The sequence below is a fragment of the Adiantum capillus-veneris genome, chromosome 11, assembly GCF_014529385.1.
Source record: "Adiantum capillus-veneris isolate H3 chromosome 11, ASM1452938v2, whole genome shotgun sequence".
NCBI lineage: Eukaryota > Viridiplantae > Streptophyta > Polypodiopsida > Polypodiales > Pteridaceae > Adiantum > Adiantum capillus-veneris.
In genome coordinates, this window is record NC_140941.1 from 98,805,352 (window position 1) to 98,821,956 (window position 16,605).

Genomic DNA, 16,605 nt, shown 5'->3' on the forward strand with positions numbered 1-16,605 from the left:
TCTCTCTCTCTCCGTTCAATTGTTAATGAAGTGCTAAAAGTCTGTTCTTTTCTATTGGCACGTGGTGCCCGTCTTGTGACATTTACCTCTTTCAAACTCTACAGACAAGCGAAGAGTTTTAGACCATTCAGGGGCAACTTTCAAGCTCATAGAAACACAACAACTAATGCATCTTAACGGATGAGTGGACCCTTTCATGACAAAGCTGAAACTGCCAAACACCAAAAGTACCAAGCTTAGGCCTCGAAATCAGGAGAACAGAACTGCTGACCTGGTATCCAGAAAGCTAAAATTCTATGATCGACAATAGGGTCTGTGGTGAAAACTCAATTGTAAATGCAAGAAAACAAGAAGTGCTATGCTTCTGTGAGGTCTCCACCCATTTTCTCTTCATTGCTATGGATCTTTTTAGAATAGCCTCGTCACATGTGTAAAAAATTTTGCGACATCCTGAAACCGGCCCGTAGGGCGGTAGGCGTTGGCTTTCACCTGAAATTCTTTACTTTAGACACACACACAGAACACTTTGCAAAGGAGACCTGTAACGGGAATTAACACTTGATCACACACACGGCTCGGAAGCTAGAATGCTCCGAGCAGACGCCGGCAACCTGTAGGCCCCAAAATTGGCGCCCCTTTCGGTATTTCTTTATTCCTTAGGAGGGTAAAGTACAAAGAAGAGTCCTCGGAATCCTTTGACTGTATCCCACTACATACCGTTGGTTTTGGCCAAATTTCGACAGCATAACAACCCCTAAACTTGCGCGAAACCAATTCCCCTGCTGGAACTTGCTTCTACTGGCGTATACCCTCTGATTCCTGCCCAAAAACAGTAAATTCATCACGCTGTATTTACTGGTTTTTGCCCTGTTTTCAGCCCCAAACAGTCCCCTAACTGTCCTCTGCCAGGGGGCACAATTCCCAAAGGTTCTAGCGTCCATATGGCTGAAAAACAGTAAAATTACAGCGCATACACAGCGCTGATTTTGCACCTGTATGGTGAGGTTATGACCCTCACCAGTGCCTGCTTTGGAGTAGCAGTTAGCTACCCCTGTTCCTCCTCAAGGAGGCTCTTGGCTCAGCACAAAAGCATGAACCCACACAGCTGTACATCAGTCAAATGAGGAGCCCTCTTGTGGGGCATCACATAACTGCACGTAGGGGAGAGAGAGAGCAGTGTGTAGTGTGCAGGGCATCACTCCTAGCACCACACTGTACATGAGAGGGAAAGGAAGCACTCCATAGCTCTTAACCTGTGACAAATTGCAAATGAAGGCCTCTCCCAACTTAAAAATCAGCCCAGTCATAAAGCCCAGTACTACTGGAGGGACATTCACGTTGACAGGAGGTACAGACTGACGTGGCCATGAGCTCTTGCCAATCTCAAAAACCATAGGAATCTCCTGTCTGTCCTTTGAAGAGGAACCCTCTTCCATAATTCCCTTCCCCTTGTCGGCCATAGTGTAATCCCCGCATTCCTGCACTCTGTCTCTTTGCCCTAAACAATCCAGGCTCACTCTTTAAGGAAAAAGTGATTGATGTCCCGGCAACGGAACCATGAAACCGGCACGAAGGGCGGTAGGCGTTGGCTTTCACCCGAAATTCTTTACTTTAGACACACACACAGAGCACTTTGCAAAGGAGTTTGTAACGGGAATTAACACTTTATCACACACACGGCTCGGAAGCTAGAATGCTCCGAGCAGATGCCGACAACCTGTAGGCCCCAAAATTGGCGCCCCTTTCGGTATTTCTTTATTCTTTAGGAGGGTAAAGTACAAAGAAGAGTCCTGGGAATCCTTTGACTGCATCCCACTAGATACCGTCTGTTTTGGCCAAATTTCGGCAGCATCACAACCCCTAAACTTGCGCGAAACCAATTCCCTTGCTGGAACTCGCTTCTACTGGCGTATACCCTCTGATTCCTGCCCAAAAACAGTAAATTCATCACGCTGTATTTACTGGTTTTTGCCCTGTTTTCAGCCCCAAACAGTCCCCTAACTGTCCTCTGCCAGTGGGCACGATTCCCAAAGGTTCTTGCGTCCATATGGCTGAAAAACAGTAAAATTACAGCACATACACAGCGCTGATTTTGCACCTGTATGGTAAGGTTATGACCCTCACCAGTGCCTGCTTTGGAGAAGCGGTTAGCTACCCCTGTTCCTGCTCAAGGAGGCTCTTGGCTCAGCACAAAAGCATGAACCCACACAGCTGTACATCAGTCAAATGAGGAGCCCTCTTGTGGGGCATCACATAACTGCACGTAGGGGAGAGAGAGAGCAGTGTGTAGTGTGCAGGGCATCACTCCTAGCACCACACTGTACATGAGAGGGAAAGGAAGCACTCCATAGCTCTTAACCTGTGACAAATTGCAAATGAAGGCCTCTCCCAACTTAAAAATCAGCGCCCATTTTTCTGCAAGGGGAAAGTTCATGAGAAAATGACACTTGGCGCATTTACAAGCATTTTCCCGTTTCGGGTTCGCCGCTTAAAAATATCCTGACCAGTTGCCCAGTTGACTTCGCGGGAGAGTTGTAAAACGTTCCCCTAGTCATACCGGAGATAATGACGCGAACACATTTCACGGCCCAAAAAAGCAGTTCCCTAAATTTTAGGAGATGCTTCCGTTGGGCTCCCACTGGTCTTCTGACCATCTATACTCATTGGGACCGCATCCAAATAAGCAATCTGGCCCAAGTATTGGATACTTTCTGTTGGTAGTCACACCTTGACTTTAGGCCTTTATTGAGTTCACTTCCTAGTATCCACCAACTTGCTAAGTGCGACGGAGGGACCTATATAATCTTGCTCTGAGCCTAGACATCCTCTTACCATACGAATTCCAGTGCCGACCACTACCCATCTGCGGGTGAAACTACAGTTCACATTGGCCATGCAATGTCCGACCGTTTGCTACTTCAAGAAGAGGGTCTCAAAAACAAAACAAAACCCCTTGGAAAGAAACCAACAACTAAAGTTAGCAGTTGCCACGTCCTCGTGACATAGTTAACAGTTGCCACGTCCCCGTGACATACCCCCTCTTGAAATCGCAAACGTCCTCGATTGCATACCATAAATACACGCCACTAATGATCTTGTGCTATTAACACTCTTTTATCATCGCATGTATCCGCAAGAAAGATCATAACATATAGATACAAATGACTTGATGAGGCCTTCATACTTTTGTCATTTCCATCTATTACACTCATATCATATGTACATTTGATGTACTAGCTCTATCATTACCCCTCCTTTGCACACGTTGGGTTGGGGCATAAGTAGGCTGTAACCCAAAGGCTTCAAGGTAAAGCTGCAATACATTTGGTGACTCTGACAGTTCATGCTCTTCCATCCACTTTGCATCCATAGGAGGATAGTTCTTGAACTTCACCAAATAGCGTCTTGCAACTTGTCCTTTAACTTTTTTGTCCTTATGTGCCAAAACTTGCTCAGATACTAGGGTCTCATCAAGTTCCTCAACTTCTCGCTGATCCTCATCTGGCATATCTTTTGGCACATCACCCACGAAGGGTCTTAGAAGACTCACATGAAACGCATTATGAATCTTCCATGCATCAGGCCATTTCAACCTATAAGCCACATCGCTGATCTTGTCAAGCACTTGAAAATGCCCATAGTAACGCATGCTGAGCTTAGGAAATAGCCGTTCCTTGCCCTTCATCTTCTTTAACCTTGCCTTTTCGAACCTTAACAGAACCCAATCACCAGGTGATAGTAGCAATTCACGACGGTGACCATCAACAGCCTTTTTTTGCTTTGCCTGAGTCTTCTCCAAGGCAACTTTAATCTTCTTATATATCTCATCCATGTTCTCAACATATCAATCTGCCTCAAAGATCTTGTCCTTTGTATGCAAAATGGGAGGAACCTTTTTGCTGCCTTCAACAATCTCAAAAGGTGCTTTGCCAATAGACGAATGCACCTTATTATTGTACGCATCCTCAAGCATAGGCAAATATTGTTCCTACTTGCCCTTATTATCTGACACATAGCATTTCAGCAGATCTACGACAGTAGAATTAGCCTCTTCTGACTGTCCATCAGTTTGTGGATGAAACGAAGACGAGAACTTGAGCGTAGTACCCATGTTCTCAAACAATCCTCTCCAGAACAAACTGGTCATGCGAGGATCACGATCACTGATAATCGATTGTGGCATACCATGGTACTTAAACATATTGTACATGAACAAGCGTGCCATCTGATCAGATTTTATCTTCTTCTTGACAGGGAAAAAATGGGCCTGCTTGCTGAACCTGCAGATAATGGTCCATATACCATCACTTCCTGTTGGCGTCCTTGAAAGATCAAAGATAAAGTCCATAGCAATGCTTTCCCATGGCTTATCCGGAATCAGCAGTGGTTGTAACAACCCTGGTGCCTTTTGCCTGTCAAAGTTGACCTTTTGGCAAACAATGCATGCTCGGACAAAGGCATCCACATCTCTCCTCAAGGTAGGCCAATAGAAGAATGTCTCTACCGCTTTAACTGTTGCATCAATGCCACGATGACTCTCTTCCATGACATTATGTCGCAGTTGCCTAGTGACACAAAGTCTGCCATGCATCATCATAAAACCATCTCCGAGGAGGTAGTGCTCGTGATGTTGCCCCTCTTGTAACTGTTCAAAGATCCTTGCAAAATCTTCATCAGCAGTATACTGTTCCTTCATGTCATCTAGCTCATGATGATAAGGAATTGACACAGCTGAAATTTGTGGCTTTCTTGATAACGCATCAGCCACAACATTCTTCTTGCCTTCCACATGCATAATCTGGAAGTGGAACATGGAAAGAATGTTTGCCCATCGCATATGCTTTTCGGATAACTTTGACTGTGTCAAGAAGTATCGCAAGGTCTGGTGATCTGTTTGGACAACAAAATCAGCACCTAAGAGGTAGTGCTTCCAGCTAGAAAGCGCATGAATCACGGCCAAGAGCTCTTTCTCATAGACTTGCATAGTCCTCTCTGGCCCTTGCAAAATTCGGCTTTCATAAGCTACTACCTGTCCATCTTGCATTAGCACTGCTCCGATGCTACTGCCACACGCGTCACACTGGACCACAAATGACTTCCTGAGATCTGGCAAAACAATAACTGGATCTGAAGTCAACTTTTCCTTTAAGAGACTAAAAGCTGAAATCTCTTTTTGGGTCCATCTCAAAGTGACCTCTTTCTTTTGCAATGCGTGAAGAGGCGATGCTATCTCTGCAAAATTTCTGATAAACCTTCTATAGTAGGAACACAATCCCAAGAAGCCTCTTACATCGTGCACAGTCTTCAAGTCTGGCCATGTCTTGATAGCTTCGACTTTTGCCGGATCCATTCTAACACCATCCTTTGACACTATATGGCCCAGAAAGTGGATCTCTTCGAGGAAGAATTCACTTTTCTTAGGATTGACAAGTAACCTGTGACTGCACAGCTCTTCGAACACAATGGTCAAGTGACGCCTATGCTCCTCTTCATTCTTCGAATACACTATCATGTCATCGAAGAACGTTCCAACAAACTGTTGATGCGAGCGGAAAATACGATCCATCACTCTGTTGAACGTGACAGGAGCATTTGTTAGCCCAAACGGCATCACTAGAAACTCATAAAGACCAAATGTCGTTCTAAACGCAGTCTTGTACACATCCTCTGGCCTTATACGAATCTGATGGTACCCACTCTTAAGGTCTATCCTGCTCAAAATTGCAGCACCCTTTAAACGATCGAGAATATCATCAATTCTAGGAATAGGGAACCTATTCTTGATGGTATTCTTATTCAATGCACGGTAATCAATACACATGCGCCATGAGCCATCCTTCTTCTGCACTAGGAGCACTGGGGAGCAAAAGGGTGAAGAACTAGGCTGAATCAACCCCTTCTCTAATAACTCCTCAACCTGGCCCATAATCTCTTTCTGCTGCGCCGCAATAACCCTGTAGGCAGGTCTATTTGGTGGGCTACACCCTGGCACCAAATCTATCCGATGGTCCTCAGGTCTCTCTGGCGGCAATTGCGACGGTAATGAATCAGAAAAACAGTCACTAAACTTTTGCAAAAATGCTGACCTTTCTTTATCTAGCACAGATAAATTTGACTGATCACTATCTGAGACATCACGTGCAAAAATCAAGTACACAGAAAGATGATTCTTTATTACAGAAGTGATAGCAGAAGCAGATACAATCTATCCGATGGTCCTCAGGTCTCTCTGGCGGCAATTGCGACGGTAATGAATCAGAAAAACAATCACTAAACTTTTGCAAAAATGCTAACCTTTCTTTATCTAACACAGATAAATTTGACTGATCACTATCTGAGACATCACGTGCAAAAATCAAGTACACAGAAAGATGATTCTTTATTACAGAAGTGATAGCAGAAGATGATACAATAGGGACTGACTCTCCTCTAAGCTTTACATCCAAGATGTGAGTTTTGCCCCTATGCTGTACAGTGATCTTTTTGTTGTAGGCATCCAAGACTCCATGCACTCGGAACATCCACGGGATCCCCAACAAGGCGTCACAACCTTCCAGCGGCATGATGTAAAACTCTTATGAGTCCACATACGACTGAATATGCAGACGCAGCTTTCCAATGATGGGAGTAACACACTCTTAGTAGCCAGGACATGCCAACCCTGCCTCTGCTGTGTCCCCCATCTCTTCAGCTCTGATGCCCAGCTTCATAGCTAACTCTAGTGAGATAAAGTTGGCTTTGGCACCTGGATCAAAGAAGATGAGTGCCGTCTGATCCCTAACTTTACCCCATGCCTTGCATAACTCACTGGCATCTGTGCTGGGCCTGTCACTCACCATGTATGGCACTAAACCTGCCGTGGGTTTTGGCTTCTTGCCTTTCTGGTCTTCTTTATCCTCTGAGTCAGCTAGCCTTTTCGTTTGTGGACAATTGATAGAAAAGTGACCAGGCTGCTCGCATATAAAGCGTTTGTTCTCAGCCATTAGGACCTTCTTTTCCTCGAGCGACTTGCGCACAAAAGGCTTCCTTTTCTATTTCTTTGCTTGCGCTCCAGAAGTCCCGGCTGAATCCTTGTCTATGGTGGCCTTTTCTGACCCCTGTGACGCATAAGGAGCCGTTTTCACAAAGGGCTTCTTCGCTGAATTTTTCTTTTGCTGCCCTCCTTTGTCACAACTCGGAAATCCATTGTCCTCTCCTTTCAACAAGGCAAGACCAGTGTTCGCAACTTCCATAAGCTGAGTAAGGGTAGCCACTCTGTTCTTTGTACAGTAATCGCGAAGCCCTTTAGGCAGCCCACAACAGTACCTCTCTATCTGCTCTATCAATGGCACAAATCTGTAAGAGGTCACTGAGAGTAACGCTTTACAAAACCTCCTATTGTACTCCAGCAAGCTCTTGCACGAAGCTGAAGTAAGCTGGTGCCAATCTGTCATGACGTCGGCTTCAAATTCATTTGACAGCCAAGCAGATGCAAACATTTGCTTGAAGTAAACCCAAGTGGCCGGTGTCTGTCCTTGCATTAACAATGTCGTCCACCATGTAACCGCATTGTCCTTTAAGAAAGTGGCAGCTTTCCTGACCTTCGAGGCCTCTATAAAATTCCCTCCCGCATAAACTGTATCAAACTGCTGGAGGAAAGTGAGGGCCTTTGTCTTATCCTCGAAACCATTGAAGGTACTGAACTTTACCGTTGCACCACCTTCTTTGTAAGCCTTCGGCTTCTCTAGTGCCCCCAAGTTGTCATACGGAATGGTCTGCAACATGGGCATTGTAGTACGCATGATCGGCACGTGTTGGCCATTCACATTTTGCGTCAGAGGTGCGATATCTGGCTGTCACAAAGTGATTACGTGGCGGACAGCAGAAACCCTAAAATTCCTGCAAACCCTAATTTTTGCCAAAAACCCTAAATTCCGGAAATCGCGGAGGCGGATTATTAAAAAAATATATATAATTTTATTTTTTTTTGGAAAATGATGAGCGACGCGAATTTTGCTTTTGCTTTTTTTTTTATAAAAAAAAAAGAGAAAAGACTCTCAAGAGAGAGAGAGAACTGATGCTTTTGATTTTAAAAGCTTTTGGGGCTCTGCTTTTGGGCATCCCTTGTAACCTTTAAATTAGTGGTGAGGGCCTCACTTCTCAGAGCATCTGGACGCAGAGTCTGAGAGTGAAACCCTAACCACTCTCTTGTACTTTGATGATTGATTAATACAAAAAGAAATACCGAAAGGGGCGCCAGTCTTTGGGGCCAATATCTCTAGGCACGGAACTCCGCCGGGCCAGTGCAAATCTATTGTGATCTGTGAATTGTTTTGAAGTGGTTATTTGGTGCTGTCGCGGTTGATTCTTGACTTGGAGTGTCCAAGTTTGTTACAGTGGTATCAGAGCACGGCCGATTTCTCTTCTACGGGAAATCCGATCCCCGAATTTTTTTTTTGCGGCACCTATGGCTTCAGGCAATGATCAGGCGACTCCCTCTGCATCTGGAGATGCGGGCTGGGATCACAACGAAGATTCAGACAGAGTATGGCCCGCCTTGGCCTACTTAGGCGGAGCGGCGAGAGATAGAGCGTCGCCAGTTGATCAGCGAGGCAACAATGATGATGCTCAATTTTGCCAAGGACCCGAAGATGGCAAAATATATGAACCAGACCTCTTTGGAAGAGGTACAGATGGAGTGGCAGAGAACCACAACACTCCCGAAACCCGCTCTCAAGAAACCTTCTGCCTCCAAGAAATATACGGAGAAGGAACTGGAGAACGTGGTTGATGCACGGATTGCTCAGCTTTTCGACGTGCAAAAGAAAGGCAAAAAGCACGGCAAAAAGCAGAACAAAGGTACTGACTTCCCGGGATATTTGGGTTGCAGTCGACATTCGACAAAGCAAAGAAACGGAAGAAGCGTGTTCGATTTGAAGGAGTACCCAGTTCTTCTTCTTCTTCTGACAAGTCTTCTAGCTCCTCGGATTAGAGCGAAGAAGACAGAAAAAAGCAAAAAGCGAAGCAAGACACAAAGCTTCGGAACGGGCAAGAAAAAGGCAAAGAAGGCTACATCTCGCCCAGAGACTGACAGTTCTACTGAGGACTCGTCTACAGACAGCTCAGATTCCGATGACGGAAAGTTTTATGCGAACAAGAAGAATTTTTACAAAGCCAACCAGTATGACTTTCTCGAAGATAAAAGCAAGAAAGTCCGAGAGTTTAAGGAAGGTGGCCACTCGATCAAGTTTGATACTTTTCAGGATACTCAGATGCTTCGAAGGCTTTGTCTTTTATACAGCAGTTTGACATCGCTTTCGCGGGAGGACGCTATTCAGAGCACTCCAAGATTCGGAGAGCTGCCTCTTACTTTGAGGGGAATGCTCGTACTTGGTGGTCCACGCTTCTATTAAGCAAGACTGTGCCAGTTACATGGCTGAAATTCAAGAGGCTTTTTATTTCTTCTTGGTTGACTCAAGAGTTTGAGCGAGATATACGAGCTGCTTGGAACCATCTCCGGATGACCAAGAGCGATACAGTGAATTCTTATTGTGAAAGATTCTGGAGCTCTTTTCTACCCGCCTCTTCATTCAGAGAACAGATTGAGCGGTTTACCTTGGGTCTACCTACAGAGATCCGAGATCACTGCTTGGAACAGAAGTCAGCTTCTATTCAAGAGTTGATGAGTCATGCGAAGCGGGGCTTTGCCATTCACTCTGGCAGTTTGACCTACCCCACAGATGAGGCCATGACACAACGAGCCGAACAGACTTCTGGGAATGAAAGTAGAATGAAAAAGAGCAACCCAGAGAAAAAAAAAGGATGCACGACCCAAGCTTACTCCTGAGGAGAGAGCTCGCTTCATCAGAGAGGGGAAGTGCTTTGGATGCGAGGAACATGGACATATTTCCGCGAAGTGCCCTGATAAGGCACAGAAAGAACAGAATGATAAAGACGACGACAGGTCTGAGAGTTCGAGAGCAGCTGAGGAATGTGGCAGAAAAGGCAGATAGAAAAGCAGAACTTGTACCACATGGCGTGGGACTTGCACCGAATCAAATGAATGAAAGTACAAACTTTGCCGTTTTTTTTTGGGGCAAAGTGAAGGATCAGGAAGCTCTTTTGAAGGAGCCAAGGCCAACTTCTTTTCACTTGGAATTGGCGGCTCGATTTGGAAATGCGCCCGACAGACTGACGCCACAGGCGGAGGTAGTTCGACTGGCACCCGGATGGGATGTTGCCATTACACCGAGCATTGGCAAACTTCGTTTGCAATGACAGGGGTGTTCAGGGCACGTGAGTGACGTTCTACTCGGGATCCCTTGGTACCACAAGAACTACGCCGTGGTTGACTACCGAGCCGAGAAAGCGACTTTGATAAATGAAGGGCTTACAGATTGTACTTGATGAACTTCAGTTTTCTTACTCATTCTTTTGGGAGAACTGAACGATGGATAAAGGTTGAATATGTTTTGACCTGAAGAAAACAACGCCAAGATTTTTTTCTCCACGCTCATGCCGATTGCTTTTGAGAGGGCCTGAAGATCATACCATTGATCGGATATCTGGAAGCACGCCACCGAATCGGCCACCTTATCGTGTGAGCCGAGTACAGAATGAAAAGATTATGAACTCAGTGAAAGACCTCTTGGAAAAGGGTCTTGTCCAGCCTAGTACTTCACCGTATTGCTCTCCAGTGTTGTTGGTTTTGAAGAAAGACGGATCTTGGAGAATGTGCATCGATTATAGCACTCTCAACGAAATCACCATCAAGAACAGATTTCCGATTCCTAGGATCGATGATATACTCGACAGGTTACAGGGATCCTCGTGCTTTAGCAGGATTGACTTGAAGAGTGGATACCATCAGATCAGGATAGCACCAGGAGATGTCTACAAGACAGCTTTTCGGACGACTTTTGGGTTATTTGAGTTTTTGGTGATGCCTTTCGGCTTAACCAATGCTCCTGCGACATTTAACCGGATGATGGATAGGATTTTTCGAGAGTACAGGCTATTTGTTGGCACTTTCTTTGACGACATCATTGTTTTCTCCAAGAATGAGGCAGAACACAGAGATCATCTGTTTCAGGTCTTTCAGGCATTACGAGATCACAAGTTAGTGATTAATGCAAAGAAAAGTGAATTTTTCCTACCAGAGATACACTTTTTGGGACACATTGTGTCAGCAGCGGGAGTGCGAATGGACCCGGCCAAAATAGAGACTATCCGTGATTGGCCCGATTTGAGGAATGTCCATGAAGTTAGAAGCTTCTTGGGACTGTGTTCGTACTACACGCGGTTCATACGAAACTTTGCAGAGGTTGCTTCCCCTTTGCATACCTTGACACAGCAAGGAGTACCTTTTTCGTGGGGACCCACAGAGGTGACTGCCTTTCAGACATTGAAAGAGAAATTGACTACGGGACCTATTTTGACTTTGTCGGACTTGCAGAAGTCATTCGAAGTATATTGTGATGCTTGTGGTCGTAGTCTAGGTGCGGTCTTGATGCAAGAAGGCCATGTCATAGCTTACGAGAGCCGTTTGTTCTCTAGGCCGGAGATGACAGCACAGATTTATGAGAAAGAGCTTTTGGCGGTTATCCATGCTCTTACTCAGTGGCGGCATTTCCTACTCGGAGCGGATTTTACTGTCTTTACAGACCATCAGAGTTTGCGCTACTTCTTGTCACAGAAGCAGCTTTCGGAAAAGCAGATGCGGTGGGTGAACATCTTGTCACACTTTCACTTCCAGATTGTCCATGTGCAGGGACAGAAGAATGTGGTGGCAGATGCTTTGTCTCGGAAACCGTTGGTTCTGGCTATTTCCGCGATACATCATAGGAGCTTCGAGGATATGGTCGATCAGTATGCCACAGATACAAGTTTTGCAGATATTTTCACACGGATACGGGATGGGGAGACAGTAGCTGGATACTCCCTTCGGGAAGGCTACTTGATGAAAAAGACTATGTTGTGCGTTACACAGCCGTTGAGGGAAAAGGTTATGACTGATTGCCACTGTCCACCTTTTACGGGTCACCGCGGCATTGCTACCACCATGAAAGGGGTAGAGAGAGATTTCTTTTGGCAGAGACTGAAGAAGGATGTGGAAGAGTTTGTGCGCAGTTGCTTGGTATGCCAGAAGGTCAAGTTTGACAGGCATAAAGCACAGGGATTGTTACAGCCTTTACCCATACCCACCCGCCCCTAGGAAAGTATTGAAATGGATTTCATTTTTTTTGATCTCCCGAGAATACAGAATGATCACGATGATTTTCCGATTACATGGCACGCCTGAGACGATTGTCTCCGACAGAGACCCCAGATTTATGAGTTTGTTTTGGAAGGCAATTTGGGAGAACATTGGCACGCGGTTGCAGTTCTCGTCATCGTTCCACTTGCAGACTGACGGGCAATCTGAGATTGCCAATTCAGTGATTTTAGATTTATTGAAGTCTTGTATCTCACATCAGAAGACTCAATGGGAAAAGAACTTACCTTTGGTGGAATTTGCCTACAATAACACGATACACTCTTCGACGGGGAAGACGCCATGAGAGATTGTTGAAACTGCTGCGAAGGTTCCATCCTTCCTGAGCACGAAAGATTAGAAATTTGAAGCGGATGAATATTCGCGAGATTTGGATACGGCTTTTGCCAAGGTTCGCGAGACTTTACAGAAGTCTCAAGAACGACAGAAAAAGGCAGCGGATCGCCATCGTCGCGACTGGAAACTGAAGGAGGATGATTGGGTGCTCTTACTTTTGAGAAGGCACGCCTAAGAAAGAAAAAGGGAAAGGAGAGGCTTTTTCCAAAGCTTAGTATGTGATACTACGGACCTTTCCAGATTACTGACAAGATAAATGATGTCTCCTTCCGATTGAAACTGCCAGATACTTGGAGGATTCATAATGCATTGCATGTGAGTCTCTTGAACCCTGTTAAGGGTGATGTGCCTGATGATGGGGAGCCTGATGAGCAACCCAAAGTGGAAGAAAACGAGGAGATCCTTGTTCCTGAACAGATTTTGGCACATAATGATACGAAGAAGGGTAAAGTCCGAAGGCGGTTCTTGGTTAAGTTCAAGAATTTTCCTGCATTTGATGCGAAGTGGATGGAGGAGGAGGACCTAGCAGATACTCCTCGGATTGTGAAACTTTACCTCGATGTTTTGGTTTAGCATAGTCTACTCCAAACGGAACCCAGAATTCAGCTTGGCCGGAGATCTGGTGCAGTGGGATGCACAAGAGGGGAGTCACTCCACTCCTTTGTCAACAGATGCCTCGATTTTGATACTAAAGTCACTGATGTCTCTTTGAGCTTCAGGGATACTAAGAGCTGACAGTATTCTGCTGGATGACTTTATGAAATGGAATTCCTGATTATGATACTGATTTGTTCTTGACTTCTTGTGAGTGCAGGAACTGATGCCGAAATGACTGCAGCATTTTGGTCTGATTGATCTCGAATAGACATGGTTGCAATAGGGGTTAGTCAATCGGACATCGATGAGGTCCCGATTGGACCTAGATGTGATTGCTAGCTACATTGCCGATAAATCATGGTCTAAGATCCGAATGAATGTTGAATGTCATGTGATGTCCTGTGATGTCTCGTGATGTCCTGTGATGTCGTGTGATGTGACTGTCGATTTTGTACATGTGCTAGATGTGCGTTCCTAGTACGTAGGTACTAACAGTCAGTGTCTGCTAAGACGGTTTATGGCTTTTGTCGGTTTTGCAGGCGTAATCGCGGTCGATTACAATGCTTTCAAGAGGGGGGTATGTCACAAAGTGATTACGTGGCAGACAGCAGAAACCCTAAAATTCCTGCAAACCCTAATTTTTGCCAAAAACCCTAAATTCCGGAAATCGCGGAGGCGGATTATTAAAAATATATATATAATTTTATTTTTTTTGGAAAATGATGAGCGACGCGAATTTTGCTTTTGCTTTTTTTTTATTAAAAAAAAGAGAAAAGACTCTCAAGAGAGAGAGAGAACTGATGCTTTTGATTTTAAAAGCTTTTGGGGCTCTGCTTTTGGGCATCCCTTGTAACCTTTAAATTAGTGGTGAGGGCCTCACTTCTCAGAGCATCTGGACGCAGAGTCTGAGAGTGAAACCCTAACCGCTCTCTTGTACTTTGATGATTGATTAATACAAAAAGAAATACCGAAAGGGGCGCCAGTCTTTGGGGCCAATATCTCTAGGCACGGAACTCCGCCGGGCCAGTGCAAATCTATTGTGATCTGTGAATTGTTTTGAAGTGGTTATTTGGTGCTGTCGCGGTTGATTCTTGACTTGGAGTGTCCAAGTTTGTTACACTGGCTGCTGTCCAAAGAAACCAGCCATGCCAAAATGACCCTGTGGCACCCCAAATTGGCCCTGGTTGCAGTGGAAACCTTGCTCCATGCCGATATTACGATACATGGGGTTTGGCATGGTGCCTTGCATACCCCCGAACACTGTTCCTGGCATGTACGGCTGACTTCCAGACGCATACCCAGCCATACTTTGGAACACTGGTCCAACCCCAAAATACCCAGGATATACCGTGGGTGGTGGAAAAATTGAGTGCATAGCCTGGTATCCAGCTCCCTGTCCATTCAAGACAGCATGCTGGCTCTGACAGGTGGCGGGCAGAACTGGCATAACCTGTGGAATAGGCGTTCTAGCCACCTGTTCAAGCACGGGAGGAACCTGCTTTGGAGCCCCCGACTCCGCAACATGCGAGTGTTCCCTTTCCTCCTGCGCCACATGAAGTACCTGGGCTTGAGCATCAACAAGCTCCGTACGTGGCGTAGGTTGCCTATTTTGCTGTTGCACTGGTGTTGCTTGCAAGAATTCCATAAACCTCGGATGCTGCACCAACTGCGAAAAGACATTTACCGCGGAAACTAACTGAGTCTTGAACGCATCATCCTCAAGTTGCCCAGTCATAAAGCCCTGTACTACTGGAGGGACATTCACGTTGACAGGAGGTACAGACTGATGTGGCCGTAAGCTCTTGCCAATCTCAAAAACCATAGGAATCTCCTGCCTGTCCTTTGAAGAGGAACCCTCTTCCATAATTCCCTTCCCCTTGTCGGCCATAGTGTAATCCCCGCGTTCCTGCACTCTGTCTCTTTACCCTAAACAATCCAGGCTCACTCTTTAAGGAAAAAGTGATTGATGTCCCGGCAACGGAACCATGAAACCGGCCCGAAGGGCGGTAGGCGTTGGCTTTCACCCGAAATTCTTTACTTTAGACACACACACAGAGCACTTTGCAAAGGAGACCTGTAACGGGAATTAACACTTGATCACACACACGGCTCGGAAGCTAGAATGCTCCGAGCAGACGCCGACAACCTGTAGGCCCCAAAATTGGCGCCCCTTTCGGTATTTCTTTATTCTTTAGGAGGGTAAAGTACAAAGAAGAGTCCTGGGAATCCTTTGACTGCATCCCACTAGATACCGTCTGTTTTGGCCAAATTTCGGCAGCATCACAACCCCTAAACTTGCGCGAAACCAATTCCCTTGCTGGAACTCGCTTCTACTGGCGTATACCCTCTGATTCCTGCCCAAACACAGTAAATTCATCACGCTGTATTTACTGGTTTTTGCCCTGTTTTCAGCCCCAAACAGTCCCCTAACTGTCCTCTGCCAGTGGGCACGATTCCCAAAGGTTCTTGCGTCCATATGGCTGAAAAACAGTAAAATTACAGCACATACACAGCGCTGATTTTGCACCTGTATGGTGAGGTTATGACCCTCACCAGTGCCTACATTGGAGAAGCAGTTAGCTACCCCTGTTCCTGCTCAAGGAGGCTCTTGGCTCAGCACAAAAGCATGAACCCACACAGCTGTACATCAGTCAAATGAGGAGCCCTCTTGTGGGGCATCACATAACTGCACGTAGGGGAGAGAGAGAGCAGTGTGTAGTGTGCAGGGCATCACTCCTAGCACCACACTGTACATGAGAGGGAAAGGAAGCACTCCATAGCTCTTAACCTGTGACAAATTGCAAATGAAGGCCTCTCCCAACTTAAAAATCAGCGCCCATTTTTCTGCAAGGGGAAAGTTCATGAGAAAATGACACTTGGCGCATTTACAAGCATTTTCCCGTTTCGGGTTCGCCGCTTAAAAATATCCTGACCAGTTGCCCAGTTGACTTCGCGGCAGAGTTGTAAAATGTTCCCCTAGTCATACCGGAGATAATGACGCGAACACATTTCACGGCCCAAAAAAGCAGTTCCCTAAATTTTAGGAGATGCTTCCGTTGGGCTCCCACTGGTCTTCTGACCATCTATACTCATTGGGACCGCATCCAAATAAGCAATCTGGCCCAAGTATTGGATACTTTCTGTTGGTAGTCACACCTTGACTTTAGGCCTTTATTGAGTTCACTTCCTAGTATCCACCAACTTGCTAAGTGCGACGGAGGGACCTATATAATCTTGCTCTGAGCCTAGACATCCTCTTACCATACGAATTCCAGTGCCGACCACTACCCATCTGCGGGTGAAACTACAGTTCACATTGGCCATGCAATGTCCGACCGTTTGCTACTTCAAGAAGAGGGTCTCAAAAACAAAACAAAACCCCTTGGAAAGAAACCAACAACTAAAGTTAGCAGTTGCCA

At 45.8% G+C, this 16,605-nt stretch overlaps 1 protein-coding gene across 1 annotated transcript in view; it reads right to left on the reverse strand.

The window, feature by feature from the left end:
* LOC147447717 (actin protein 2/3 complex subunit-like protein) overlaps window positions 1–16,605 on the reverse strand; it is a 71,028-nt gene that overhangs the window by 35,409 nt on the left and 19,014 nt on the right. The window lies entirely within an intron of this gene.